Raw genomic sequence first — 15,137 nt, forward strand, 5'->3', positions numbered from 1 at the left:
TACCAGCCACACCAAAACTCAAGACGGTGGTGTTGCTTACAGGTAGTCCCACAGAGGGTGGTACAGAAGACATAGTAGCACCGGTATCCACCAGGAACTTCACATCAGTGTTTCCCACTTTCACTATTGCGAAAGGGTTTTCTTCGATGTCTGCTGATAAGCGGAGGGCTGCCGCCTCTACCACTAAGCCTCCGGGGCATCCCTATGCTGATTGGTGCGGGTTGGGGTTAGAGAACGAAAACTGAGGGGCCAATGAAGGTGGAGGTTCGGGGAAATCCCCTTGTAACCCTCCAAGCTGTTTCAGTGGGCATCTGCAATCTTGAGCCAATGCCCTTTCCTTCCGCAATTTCTACACTCATCTTGGGAGCGATCTCGTTGGGGCCACTGTCCTCTTCCTCTTCCTCGTCCTCGTCCTCCAAACCCTCCTCTATTATTCTGTGCTTGTCCTCTTCCCTTTTGCTGATAGTATTGACCTGTTATTTTAGCCTTGTTGTCTTTATAGGTGAATAATCTCTCCCTATCCATATTGGCCAGTACTGTAATTGTCTCTTTCCAACTTTTTCCTTGCCAGTCCAAAACCTTTATTTTGTATGTTCTTGCTTGTTGTGGCAACATACAATTTAACAAGGTTTGTACTGCCAAAGGTTCATTTTGATCCATCGGTATTTCTGCATGTTCGTCCCAACTATTTTTCCATCTGCCTGCAAAATCTATCATTGATTCTTCTGCTTTCTGCAAGCAGCGGGTGACTTCCCCTATATCCCCATGCTTTTTAGCCCCTTGCAGAATTGCGTTCTTTCCTTGGTCTTTCAGCCAATGGGTTAATGACTCATTGCCGTCATTCAGCAAATCATCATTAACTCTCCAGTCTCCATTTTCCCCTGGTGGGATGGGGAACATATCGTTTACTCCCTGCCAGGAAGATCCATAGGCCGCTTGCAATAATAATTTAACATCTCCTGGGAGCGGATTGTAAATTGTACACGTTTGCTCAAGCCAGTTGTGAAATGCTACCGGTTTCTTTACCGGATTTGGGGCGGCTGAGATCATATCTCTGGCTTCTCCAGGGGACCAGGGTTTCAGAACTGCCGTAGTTCCTATCATTACCCTAGGATTTTGGTGGACGGTAGAGTCGGCTGCTTCTTTTGCCGTTTGTTGCCTTGTTTGGTGAGGACCTCTCCTCCCTGTGTCCTGGTTTGCTACCCCTCCCTCTACTGCTTCGGCTTCCCCTGATCCTGATGCTCCCGGATCTCCTCCACCGGCCCCTCCATTAGGTGGCTGATCCGGAGGGGCTGCTAGTTCCCTCGGAACTTGATTTCTATGGGCAGCGATTATTTCTATAATTTCCTGCCAACTATCTTGTTTTGGGGGTTCTACACTGGGATAGAGTCCTACTGCTGGTGCTGAGGGGATAGGAAGGCCCGGAGGACTATAAGAGGGAGGTTTTTGATTTTTAGGGGGTTGATGCCTCTTAGCAACCTCTGTCCATTTTTAAAAACAGTTTTCCATATAGTCCCTATCCCAAGTAGGGTCTCCCCCTCCTCCCTTGGTTATTTTTCTCCATTCCTCAATCAAAGATAACTTAAAACTTCCTCCATATGGCCAATCCCCATCAGACCAACCGTACAAATCGCTACTAAACGTTACCACGTATCTGTCGTCTCCTGTTTCTTTAATTACAGTGTCCGCCAGCGAGCCGGGCGGCACAATAGGATCTCCTACCTTCTCTCGTTGCTTTGCTACCTTATGCATTCTTTTCTCGGTTTTAGGATATACTTTCATTCTTTCAGTTGAGAGTCGTTTTTCTTTCCTTTTCTAGGAGCTGGGCGCGAGCGCCCTGCTCGACTAGAGCCGTTTCCCATTCTTCCGGGTGCAACGTCTCACGATCTTTTCTGAAATGAGAGTTAGGACAATCCTACAAAATATACAATAATTTACAAAGCGCTCACCAGTGTTCTCTTTTCCGCTCAGCTCGAGGTCTCCTTTTGCCTTTTTGTTATTTTAGCTTCTTTGCGGTAGCTACCTTAAATTATGCCTCACCCTCCAGGGGATCTCGGCATCTCGTCCCCCTTCTATTAGTTAGGACAGCCTGGACACCTTCCTCCTTTCAGCTAGGAAGGTCCTTAAAATTCCTCTTTTTCTCTTAGAAGTTAATTTTAGTTCTTTTGGATCTCGTTTTTAGAGATCCTGCCGACTACGCCAGAATCTGTCGAGGAAATTTCTAAGTTAAATTAACTCAGGCGGAGGCTTTCAGAGTCATGCTTCGAGAGAATTTTATTTTACAAACGAGATATCTCAGAGAGCTTGCTCAGTCCGTACCGAGGCAAAAACTCTGAGTTTCACAAGCAAACCCGCTCTATCTTTATACAGTCAAAACAGGAACTTTATCTAAAACACACCACACATGAACATTAATCATACATTCTGTGAATACAAAGGTCATTCCGGGAGGCACACTTTATCTGTCCTTGCATAGTTTCTCCCTGTCCGTATGCTGATAAGCAGGGTATCTGGAAACTCATACAAACACCAGATAGTCATGTATTTACAACATTCTTTGTTTCAAGGCTGAGAAGTTTGGGTGTTTTTTCTAGCTCCACTAATTCCACAAAATCAGCAAAAAGTGAACTTGAACCTTTCCTTTAAAATAGGACATAGATTGTTTTCTTCCACAGTGAGGGTAATGGCTTCTTTAGAGGCACGTTTCCCCTTTAAACTATCATTCAGTGGCTGAGCAAGCTGTGTGAAGGAGTCAGTCCCAAAAAAGATCTTAGTTCCTGAATAGTGGTGGGTTTTTTAGCGAATGGCTGCAATTCTATCCTGGGTAAGTTCTCTCTTTCCTTGTGAAATCTTTTGTCCCGGGTATACAACCTCTTCTTGGGATATTTGTGCTTTATCGATGCTGGCTTTATGTCCTTTCAGCTGAAGGTGATCCAGCAAAGCTCGTAAATCTTGTTTATGCTATTCTTCCGTGTTTGAAGCTAGCAGGATATCATCTACATATTGGATGACTGTGGATGACAGGGGAGGTAATTCTCGCAAATGGCTTTGTAAAGCCATGTGGAATATCGTAGGGCTGTTGTGGAAACCCTGCGGTAACTGGGTCCAAGTATACTGTTGTCCTTGGACCATGAAAGCAAACCACTGTCGAACCTCCGGTGCCAGAGGCACCGACCAAAATCCGTTGGCCATATCTATAACCGAGAAATATTTATGTTCCAGTTTGAGGGCATTAAAAATGGTGGAGGGATCTGCAACCAAAGGAGCTTTTTGATCAATACACTGGTTAGCTTTCCTATAATCGACAGTCAAACGCCAAGTCTCATTAGATTTCTGTACCGGCCACACTGAGCTATTGGAGGAGCTATGCGTTTTAATAAGCACCCCTTGTTTCTCCAATTGCTGAATAACCGGTAAGATTCCCGCGATGGCAGTTGGACTGATGGGATACTGTTTAGTGCATGGAGGCTTGGTCCCTGTAAATGACGCAGGCTCCATCTGGAGTAGGCCACAATCATTCTTATCTTTAGCCCATATCGGGTATTCCTTCAATTCTTCTTTCTTCAAAGTTCTAATTGACCATGTCACCCGACCATCCTCGAAATGCAACGATGAATCTATTTGGATTAGAACGTCCATTCCCAAAAAGGGTTGATCTACTGGGCCTATCCAGACCGGCGTGGTTAGTTCATGTGGACCCAGCCCTATAAGTACGGGTGTTGTCCTTTTAATTTCCATTTTATGGCCCCCAACTCCATAGGCCGTACCTGCCCTACCATCCAACGGCAAAAAGTCTCCATATTGTAGGGGTAAGCATGTTAATTCCGCCCCTGTGCCTAAAAGACAGTCCACATCCTTATCGCCCACCCTCACAGTTATATATAGCCCATCTCCCCTTTGTTGTATTAGTGCGAGGAGCGGGGCCAGGGTGGGCTCTAATCGTTTTTTGCTATCCCAAGTAACTCCTTCTGTTGTTGTATTGTCAGTCGCTTAAATGCTTCTATGAGGTCGGTATCTTGTGACAAGCCTGGTTTGTTGGCTGAATTGTATCCCTGGCTACGTCCTCTTCCCCAGCCACGACCTTGCTGTTTTGCCCTGCACGTCTTGGTCCAGTGACCTTCTTTCCCACAATAATGACATTTTCCGGGTAATTTTCCTGATGACTGTTTATCGGAATCCTAGGATTTCCATCCCATAGCCTGTACAGCTCGGACTTTAGCTCCCATATCCCGATCTAATTGGTTACATCGATCCACCAATGCTGCAAAGGTAGTTCCTCTACCTTCCCAGTCCGGTAACACTACCTTAAGCATTTTGGACAGATCTGGCTTTAGACCTGCCACGAAAGCTGCTTTCAGGGGTCCAAACGCGTGTTCATCCATTTCCTCATCCGTATTATTCATACCCGAATGTTCTAGCCACGTGCATCTAAACCGCTTGTCATACTCCAGGACCTCCTCTGTTCCTTTCTGTTGGCAGGCTGCAATTTTTCCCCAATCTGTCTTAGCTGGACTGAAGGCTTGCAGCCAGTGTTTAATCGCCTCCCATCCTGCGTCTAATTCTTGCTCATTCTGCCCCAAAGCTTCATCTACCTTGTCATGCAATTTTCTTCCCTGTGTTTTTGGCACCATTATGGTCAAAATTTGCACTCCGTCCCAGGGATGAAGTTGATATATATTTCTTAAGCGATCCAATTGGTCCCACGTTTTTACTCCCCCTTTCTTTGGATTGGGCAATTCCTTGGACCATTTATCAATTTTCTCTGGGTCTGCCGGATCATGCACTACATATTCTTCGCACACCCTTCTCTTTGTTTTTTTGGTTCTGCCCTCATCCGCAGTCTCTTCTGATTTGACTACAACTCGTCTTTTTTTAAATGGGGCAAAGCGCACCCCTAATTCTTCATCATCCTCCGACACTGTATTGTCGGAGGATTCAGAAACCGTATCTATTCCTCGGTCGTGTCTTAGGGTTTGCACTTTTAATTTATCCAAACATGGGTACCCTGGGAATTGATCAATACACTTTCCTTTTCCTATTACTGTCTCTTGACCTAATGATCTTTTCCATTCTTTAATTTCACCTTTAAGATCTTTAACTTCCGCTTCCAGCTTTTCAAGTTCAAGCTTTTTCTGTCGCAGCTGTGCACAAACTGCTTGCAATTGATCCTTTGTACTGGTCAGTTCTCGATCATGTTGGTAACGCATTATAATTTCATTCCGGTTTCGAATCTGGCCCATAACCGCTAGGGACCATCTAGTTCGCTCTTTATTTTTCATACGGGTCGTTTTTCCCCAGACCCTTTTAATCTCATCCAAGGACCATTGTCCTTTGGAGGTTCCGTACTTTTGTTCGATCTTAATACAGGTTTTAGATAAGTTGAATTGTTGCTCTATGTATTCTTTCAACTGTTCGAGAATTAAATCTAGCGAAACTTCAGGTGGTGCCTGCCCACCTTTAACAGTTGTAGGCAATTCTTTGCCCTTATCTCCTGCTGCCATTTCTTTACTGAGTTCTTTACTGGGGTCTCGAGTCGTAGGCCTGCTAGCCGATCAATAGGTCGGTGATTAATTAACTAACACACCGCCGAAGTTTAGACGTCTATGGGACCTCGAGCCGACTACCAACCGGAGGGTTCGCAAACTGGAGACTTTCGGAATCGCGTAGAAGGAGAGGCGAATTTAGACTTTTGACCGAGGACTTTTTTTAAAAAGAGGAGTCCTTACCTCAATATATAGGTCCGATGTCCAAAATTCAGTTTCTCTCCTCAGCGACCCTGTTTGCAGTGCCAAAATTGTTAGATCTCTTAATTTCCAATGAAATACGAACTCCGATGGTAGTTTTAACTTTTTAATCTTGGCAGAGAGTAACAAGCTGCTGGCTGATTGCCAGTTTCTTTGTCTTACTGAAACCACATGGTCAAAATGGCTGTATTTATACCTGGATCAATTTACAGAAAAGAACTTGCCTTCTTTGACCTTATTGGCTCAATTGAAAGTCTTTTAACGTTTTAATTGGCTCGCTACCCAAGGTCCGAAAATGTCAAGTTGATTGATCAGTTAATGCAACATGCCGAACTGCATGTAGCAGCCTTGACTTGGGGGTCTGTGAATTTTCACAGCCTGTCTAAATGAGCCTGTTTGAATACTCTATCACCGCATTCCAAAACTATCAGTATAATACCTATTGTTCACAAGCAATAAATGTCCCCACTAAAACTCCTAAATTAAATTCCAATCGTCCACAGTATGATAACATGTTTGTTCAGATGGTCACATCACCTTAAAAGAACTCCAGAGTACATCCAAACTCCCCAGAAGTTGAAGCAGCCTTTTAAATGAAGCAACCTGCGATTTACAAAATGGCTGTGATTAGTGCAGGTCAGTTCAACGTTTTCACAGCGGTTTTTTCGGCGACCGAGATTGTGGGCAAGATGTGTGTGAGGTGCTGAAAGACACGATGGGTGATATTTTGGGCGTTAGTTTCGGCAAATGTGATCTTTACGACAAAAAAAAATGGGCGGTTGGTATTATTTAATCTCGGCGTAAAGTACATGCCGAAAGTAACGCTGGCCGATAGGTGACCGAGAAATGGGCATTAGTTTCCATTTTATGGCTAAATGGGCAATATCTGGGCATTATACCTCATTTCAGCATTAAAATGGACGTTAAGTGGGCGGTATGCATGTCCATAGTCTCAGGATAAGGAGTCGGCCATTTAGGACTGACATGAGGAGAAATGTCTTCACTCAGATGGTTCTGAATTGTGATATATTCTTTATGACATCACAAACAGACTGCATACAAGATGGCTAGACAGGAACTTATCATGTGACCTTGTCACATGACGCTTTAATGGTATTTACATGCGTAGTCGCCTTACCACAGTCGTCCACTAGATGGAACAGTGGTCAACTAGCTGGAGCTCGATTTTACACTTCTCCCTCCTTAATGAAGTAATCAAAACAAATAATCATCATACATAACTTGCATGGTTATACATAAAAAAGATAATCGACTTATTTTTCCATATTTACAAATCAAACTTAACCACTGGTTTTCTGCTTCGAAGAACATAAGAACATAAGAAATAGGAACAGGAGTAGACCATACGGTCCCTCGAGCCTGCTCCACCATTCAATAAGATCATGGTTGAGCACTTCCCCGCCCGCTCCCCATAACCCCTTATCCCCTTATCGTTTAAGAAACTGTCTATTTCTGTCTTAAATGTATTTAATGTCCCAACTCTGAGGCAGCGAATTCCACAGATTAACAACCCTCTGAGAGAAGAAATTTCTCCTCATCTCTGTTTTAAATGGGCGTTCCCTAATTCTATCATGCCCTCTAGTTCTAGTCTCCCCTATCAGTGGAAACATCCTCTCTGCATTCTCTCTGCATCAAACCCCCTCATAATCTTACACGTTTCGATAGGATCACCTCTCATTCTTCTGAATTCCAATGAGTAGAGGCCCAACCTACTCAACCTTTCCTCATAAGTCAACCCCCTCATCCTCGGAATCAACCTGGTGAACCTTCTCTGAACTGCTTCCAAAGCAAGTATATCCTTTCGTAAATATGGAAACCAAAACTGCACACAGTATTCCAGGTGTGGCCTCACCAATACCCTGTATAACTGTAGCAAGACTTCCCTGCTCCTATACTCCATCTCCTTTGCACTAAAGGTCAGGATTCCATGGGAAGAGGATACCTTCTCTCTCGAACAGAACCTTCCAAACATAGTGTCGAACTTAGACTCTTTCTAGGCTGAGCCTGAGGAGAGTTTTTCTCCAAGGGATGCCCTCGATCTACATTTCAACTCTCTATAACTTCAGACTGTTTGTCTGCCTGACTCGGACTCAGACTTAAATTCTGACTTTCTCTTGGACTTGTTTATAGTACATTTGATGTAGGATTTGCTACTGGTACTCTACTTGTAACAAGACTATCTGACTCATCAGAAATAATCGAATCATTCCAACTTTCAACTCCTTCTACATCTGTAGGTAAAATATGATCAACGTGAACAAACCTAACCTTTCCATGATCAAACATCTTGACCAAATATGTGCGAGGGCCACATATCTTCACTATTTTCCTGGTAATATTTAACCATTTATGGTGATGGTTCTTCACTCTCACCTTCTGATTTAATTTCACACCTCTCTCTTACTCTACCTCTATCATGATTCTCTTAATTGTTTCTCTTCTACTGACTGTGCCAAGTTTGACTTTAACAACGAGAACCTGGTTCGTGGCTGTCATTTGAGAAACAACTCTGCTGGTGTTCTACCAGTAGTTATATGAGAAGTATTACGATAAGTAATTAGAACACTTGCCAATTTGTGGTCCAATGAAAACTGCCTTTTCTTTGGATTTGAATCCAACATTTTCTTGATGAAGGCACGTTTTACAATTTGTACTGTGCGTTCTGCTGTACCATTTGAAGCAGGGTGGTACGATGGAGCTTTTATATGTTTCACACCGTTTCTACTTGTGAACTGTGCAAATTCTTCTGAACAAAATAGCAGCCCATTATCAGACACAGTTTGTTCTGGGAGGCCATATGAAGAAAACAATCTTCTCAAATTGTCGAGAGTTTTACTTATTGTTATTTTTCGCATCAGAAACACTTCGAACGGCTATCAATCACAATGAACAATTGTTCTTCTAGCTCAGCAAAATCTATATGTAACCTTTGCCACACCCTGGGAGGCCACTTCCATGACTGTAGTGGTACTGATGTGGTTTCTTGTTTACCGATTGAAATGTTGTACACTGACTTACGATGTACTCTATATCTTTATCTAGACCTGGCCACCATAAGTAACTGCATGCAAAACTCTTGGTCAAGCACATTCCCAGGTGCTAGTCAGGAAGATCTCCTAATAATTTGGACCTGAATTTATTTGGAATAACGACTCTTGCACCCCACATGATACAATCTTTGTCCACTGACAATTCATTCCTATGAACGAAGTATGGATGCATATCTTTCTCTGATACCTGGTTTGGCCAGCCATTTGCTATGTAATCATACACCTTTGACATAACTGGGTCACGTTTGGTTGCTCTACCAATCTCTTCAGCTGTGACTGGCAGTTCATCAGTGTATGAAAAATAGAACACTTCTTCCCTAATGGGTGTAACTTGTGATGGGGATGGCAACCTAGACATTGCATCAGCATTACCATCTGACTCAGGTACAACAACAATGGGTGTAGCCCAATTACTTAGATCTACCTCAGAGATAATGTTCTCAGTTTCTAGTCTTTTGAGTTCTTGATCAACTTTCTCCTTGAGTGAGTATGGTATAGGACATGGCTTGCAGTAAACTGGTCTAGCGTCATTCTGTACTCTGACACTCATCTTGAAACCTTGGATCAGACTGCCTGTTTCACAGAACACTTTCGGATATTGTTTGATGATGCCATCTTTCAATGCAAATTTCGTTGCTACACGAAAAATCTCCTTCCAATCCAGTTTCAGTGATCCCAGCCAATTTCTACCTATTAAGGCAGGCTTGTCGCCTGCCACTACTAAGAGAGGCAAGCTCTGAAACTGATCCTTGCATCTCACCAGTATGGTGATACGTCCTACCACAGGGATTTGCTCTCCTGAGTAGCCTCGCAGCTCTATCTTTGACTTTTCCAGTGGAAAATCACTCAATTTGTCAAGATATAGCAATTCCGGTACTACACTAACAGATGCACTCGTGTCGATTTCCATGGGTATCCTGGTTCCTGCAATGACTACTTGGATGATGTTACTTCGCAAATCACTGTTAGATACCCTTGTGCTCCTGATGACATGTATCTCTGGAACCTCCTCATCCTGTTGCCTCTCATCAATGTTATGTAGTCTCTGGCAATTTCTACTTATAGCCTTGAAAGTTTATTTACTCTTCAGTCGGCATGCCTTCGCAAGATGTCCTGTTTTCTTGCAGAAGAAACACTCTGCTTTCACATATGAACAGCTTTGAGCAAAGTGTTGTCCCAGGCATTGATAGCATAACTTCAGTGCATTGTTACCGTGGCCAGTTGGTGAGGCCTTGGGGCACAACTGCCTTTTACTTTTAACCTGCAGGCGATTCACCTCAGTTGGCTGATGACTGGAGATGGCAGGAAATTCTGGGGACTATTGGTCGACCATATCAATCGACAGAGCTGTCTGACAAGCTAAATCAAAAGCCAAGTTAGGGGTTGTCAACAACTTTATTCTGATTGCTTCATTTTTCATCCCACAAACAAAGCGGTCACGCAATGCTCGGTCCTGAAAGTTTCTGAAATTACAGTGAATAGATAGCTTTTTTAAAGCTACAATGTACTCCCGATACCCTCGTCTATTGATTGATCTCGTATTCCAAAACAATAACTTTCAGCAATTTCCAGGGGCACAGGACTGTAGTGCTGTTCTAACTTGGTTAGAAAATCTGTCAGTGGTTTGTCCTTTGGCTTGACGAGAACAAGCATATTTTTCAGGGCTTCATATACCTCGGGGCCTGCTTCAGTCAGGAAAATAGCCCCTTTTCTTTTTAACACCACCGGTTTTCATTATCGGCGACGTCGACAATACTATTTGCGGTGAAAAACATTTCTAGCCGCTCCACAATATGCTCCGAAAGTCTCTCAGTCATGATGGAATGTACCCAAGTGTCCTATTATCCCCATAGGCGTGGCCATCTAGACTCTGGCAATGTCAACAATGTGCTTGACATTCACCTTGGATTTTTAGCCATGCTGCAAATCAAAGAACCTCTCAAAGTCTCTCCGTTATTTGGCAGGAATCATCCACCAACACAAATTTCAGCTGGGGAATCCGATTATCCCGTCGTACATCGCCAATGTGATACATTCTTTACGACATCACAAACACACTGCACACAAGATAGCTCTACAGGAACTTATCAGGTGACCTTGTCACATAATGCTTTTATTGTATTTACATGAGTCGTTGCATTACCACAGTAGTCTACTAGGTGGAGCAATAGTTCACTAGTTGGAGCTCTGTATTACATGAATCTTTGGAATTCCCTATCCCAGAGGGCTGTGGATGCTCAGTTGATGAGCATATTCAAGGCTGAGATTGATAGATGTTTGGGCACTAAGGGAATCAAGAGCTGGGGCAGGAAAGTGGAGTTGATGTGGAAGTTCAGCCATGATATTGAATGGCAGAGCAGGCTCGATAGGCCATATGACCTACTCCTGCTCCTATTTCTTATGTTCTCATCATGCTGCCCCTTGGGGATATCATCCAAAGACATGACGTCAGGTTCCACATGTATACTTATGACATCCAGCTCTACCTCACCACTACCGCCTCTCTCGATCCTCCACTTCCCCTGTATCATCATCCTGCTTGTCCAACATCCAGTCTTGATTGAATCACAATTTTCTCCAATTAAACATTAGGAAGACCAAGGCCATCGTCTTCAACCCTTGCCACAAACTCCGTACCCATGCCAATGATTCCACTCCCTCCCCGACCACTGTCTCAGTTTGAACCAGACCATGGCATCTCTTTCAAGCCCGAACTGAGCTTATGATCACATATCCTCCATCACCAAGACTGTCTACTTCCACCTCTGTAACATTGCCCATCAGAAAAATGTGAGGTAAAGCATTTGGGGAGGGGCAACAAGGCAAGGGAATACACAATAAATGGGAGGATACTGAGAGGTGTGGAGGAACAGAGGGAGCTTGGAGTATATGTCCACAGATCCTTAAAGGTAGCAGGACAGGTCGATAAGGTAGCTAAAAAGGCATACGGAATACTTACCTTTATTAGCCGAGGATTGGAGTACAGGAGCAGGGAAGTTGTGCTAGAACTGTATAAAACACTAGTTCGGCCACAGCTTGAGTACTGTGTGCAGTTCTGGTCACTACATTACAGGAAGGATGTGATTGCACTAGAAAGGGTGCAGAGGAGATTTATGAGGATGTTGCCAGGACCGAAAAACTTTCGCTATTAAGAAAGATTGGATAGGCTGCGGTTGTTTTCCTTGGAACAGAGGAGGCTGAGGGGTGACCTTATTGAGGTATATAAAATTATGAGGGGCCTAGATAGAGTGGATAGGAAGGACCTATTTCCCTTAACAGAGGGGTCAATAACCAGGGGGCATAGATTTAAAGTAGTTGGTAGAAGGATTAGAGGGAAGATGAGGAAGAATTTCTTCACCCAGAGGATGGTGGGAATCTGGGACTCACCGCCTGAAGGGGTAGTAGAGGCAGAAACCCTCATCACATTTCAAAGGTTCTTGGATGTGCATGGACCTATGCTGGAAGGTGAGATTCGGCTGGGTAGCTCTTTTTCGACTGGCACGGACACGATGGGCCGAATGGCCTCCTTCGATATTGTAATTTTTCTATGATTCTATCTCTAGTCCTCGTCAGCCCATCTCTCATTCATGCCTTTGTCAGCTGCAGACTCGACTATTCCAATGCTCTCCCGGCCATCCTGCCATCCTGTACCGTCGATAAACTCCAGCTCATTCCAATCTGTGTTGCCTATATTCTATCCTGCACTAACCCACTCACCTATCACCCATATGCTCGCTGACCTACATTGGCTCCTGGTCCCCAAACACCTCCAATTAAAAGTTTTCGTACTTGTGCTTAAACACCTTCATGGTCTCGCCCCTACCTACAATGTCCTTCAACCTTACAACTCTCTCCCCTCCCCCCCCCCGCCCCCGCTAGAACTCTACGTTCCTCCGATTGTGGCCTCTTGTGCAGCCCCCTCCCTTTGGCCTTCAGCCGTCTGTGCCCTACGCTCTGGAATTCTAACTACTCTTTGGGCCCTCTACAATAAAATCCCTCACATTTCACTCCTACAAGAAGGAGGGACAGGCCTATACGAGCTAGGAGATGGGAGTACACTACCATCTGAACATGAAACTGCCCAGTTATCACTGAATTTATGTGCAGTTGATGGAAAAGGCTTTGTCTGGTGTGGGAACTGAGTGTACAATGCTGCTGGATACAGGATATGAGTATATGTTCTATAAATCAGAGTTTGGCAGGTGCAAGGTCACATAGACATGATGCTTATGATGCAACTTAGGCGCACACAAAGCAACCGGTGGCTGTTGTCAGCAGGAATTCAGTGTGTGTCTGAATCCGTTACTGCAGTGAAACACACTCTGGCCTTGCTGAGTTCATTTCAAAGCTCAAAGAAGTAGGATTTAGCGAGTAGCTTCAGCTAGTGTCACATGGTTTCTAGCAGTTAATAAAGTGGCGTGTGAGGTTGTACTGCTGAAACCAATTGATCCATGGCCTCTGTTCTGATTCCTATTGATGGAAGATTTGCGGTGCATTGATTTCAATCACACAACAGTTACACTCTCTGTTACCCATTGTAAACCAAGCCACCTTGATATTAAGGGCAGCTACTCACCTCTCCTTTTTCATTCAGCCCTTACGTCCATGTTTGGATCAATATTATGATTAGGTCTGGAGCCAGGTGATTCTGGCAGAATCTGAAATGAGCCTCGATGAGTAGGTTATTGATGAGTTGATGGCAATATTGGTGACTCCTTCCATCGCTTTAATGATGATTGGGAGGATTTTTAAAATTAATTCATGGGATGTGGGAGTTGCTTGCAAGGCCAGCATTTATTGCCCATGCCTAATCACTCGAGAAAGTGGTGGTGAGCCGCCTTCTTGAACCGCTGCAGTCCAGGAGGATGCTGATTGGGTGGTAATTAGCCGGCTTAGATCTTGTTTTTGTGGCAATCTCCCACATTGTTGGGTAGATGTTAGTGTAAATATCTTCCGCACTACAGCCAGGATGTTGTCCTTTGCTGTGTCAGGTGCACTCACACTTCTTAATGACAGCTGGTGAACCAAATTGGTTGCACACTGATATCTATGATGGTGGAGACCTTAAGAAGAGGCCAAGTAGCTTCGCCCACTCGGTACTTTTGATTGAAAACTTGCAATCAATTCAGCTTTGTCTTTTGCATTCATGCCCCTTTGCTCCAAACTGGTCGAGGACGGGGATGCTCATGGAGTCTGGATCTCCGTCAGTTACCCGGTTGTCTACTACCATTCTCGGCTGGATGTGGCTGGGTTACAGAACTTTGCCCAGATCTGTTGGTAGTGAGACTGCTTAGCGCTGTCTATAGCCTGCTGCTTTTGATATTTAGCATGCAGATAGCCCTGTGTAGTAGCTTCACCAGCAAGACCTTCTACACTCCCCCATTGAACCAGAGTTGGTCTTCTGGCTTGTTGGTAATCGAGGAGTAAGGGAATTGGCCTGGCCATGACATGACAGGTTGTGGCACTATACAGTTCTGCTGATGGCCCACAGTGCCTCACGGCTGCCCAATTTTGAACCGTTAGATCCCTCACCACCTAATGCAGGCACAATCTAGCAGCTGTATCCTTTAGGACCTGGCCAACAGTGGTACTACCAGACCATGCTTTGTGGTGGATATTATGGGGATGAAATTCAGGTCCGCCCAAAACGGGGCACACCTACCGCTTTTTGGCTGCTGTTACCGCCGCAATGGTTGTGGTGGCCAATCGATCGAAATTCACCAATTTAAAAAAAAATGGCGCCCAGCGGTATTGGCCGGTGGGAATCGGCACTTTGCAGCGGCGTGGGTGGGGAGCGTGGGGCGGAGTCTGCATGAGACTGGAAAGAGCCAGTTGCGTAAAAGTTGAGTGCGATGGTCAGTTCGGTTTCAACACTCAGAGCTGTCCTCAGCCTTGTCTGAGGCTGCAGATCTGGGTGCAGGAGATTGCACAGCTCCCTGAGGATGTCCTTCCTAAATCGGAGCCTTCACAGACATTGCTCATCGGTTAGCTCCATGAAGGAAAACTGCTGGTGGTACAGCCTTGAACAATAGGGCCTTCTTCCCCCAGGTCTATGCTGGGCCCCTCCTATGGCCGCTGGCTGATTGCCTTCTGCCGCATCCTCCTGATGCTCCTCAGTCTCTGCAGGCTGCTGCTGGCAAGCATCTGGCTCCTCGCCCACTATCTGGTGCGGGGGATCATCCTCCTCCTCGCGCCAGCTCCTTCCTGCCTTGAGGTCTATGCCCATCTCCAGGCCCTTCTCTATGTTGGGCAGCCATGTCTGTTGCCTCCTTGCCCGCTGCCTCTGGACCCGTTGCTGACGGCGCCGCCTTCTCCTGCGTGC

This window comes from Pristiophorus japonicus, chromosome 15 (genome assembly GCF_044704955.1).
Source record: "Pristiophorus japonicus isolate sPriJap1 chromosome 15, sPriJap1.hap1, whole genome shotgun sequence".
NCBI lineage: Eukaryota > Metazoa > Chordata > Chondrichthyes > Pristiophoridae > Pristiophorus > Pristiophorus japonicus.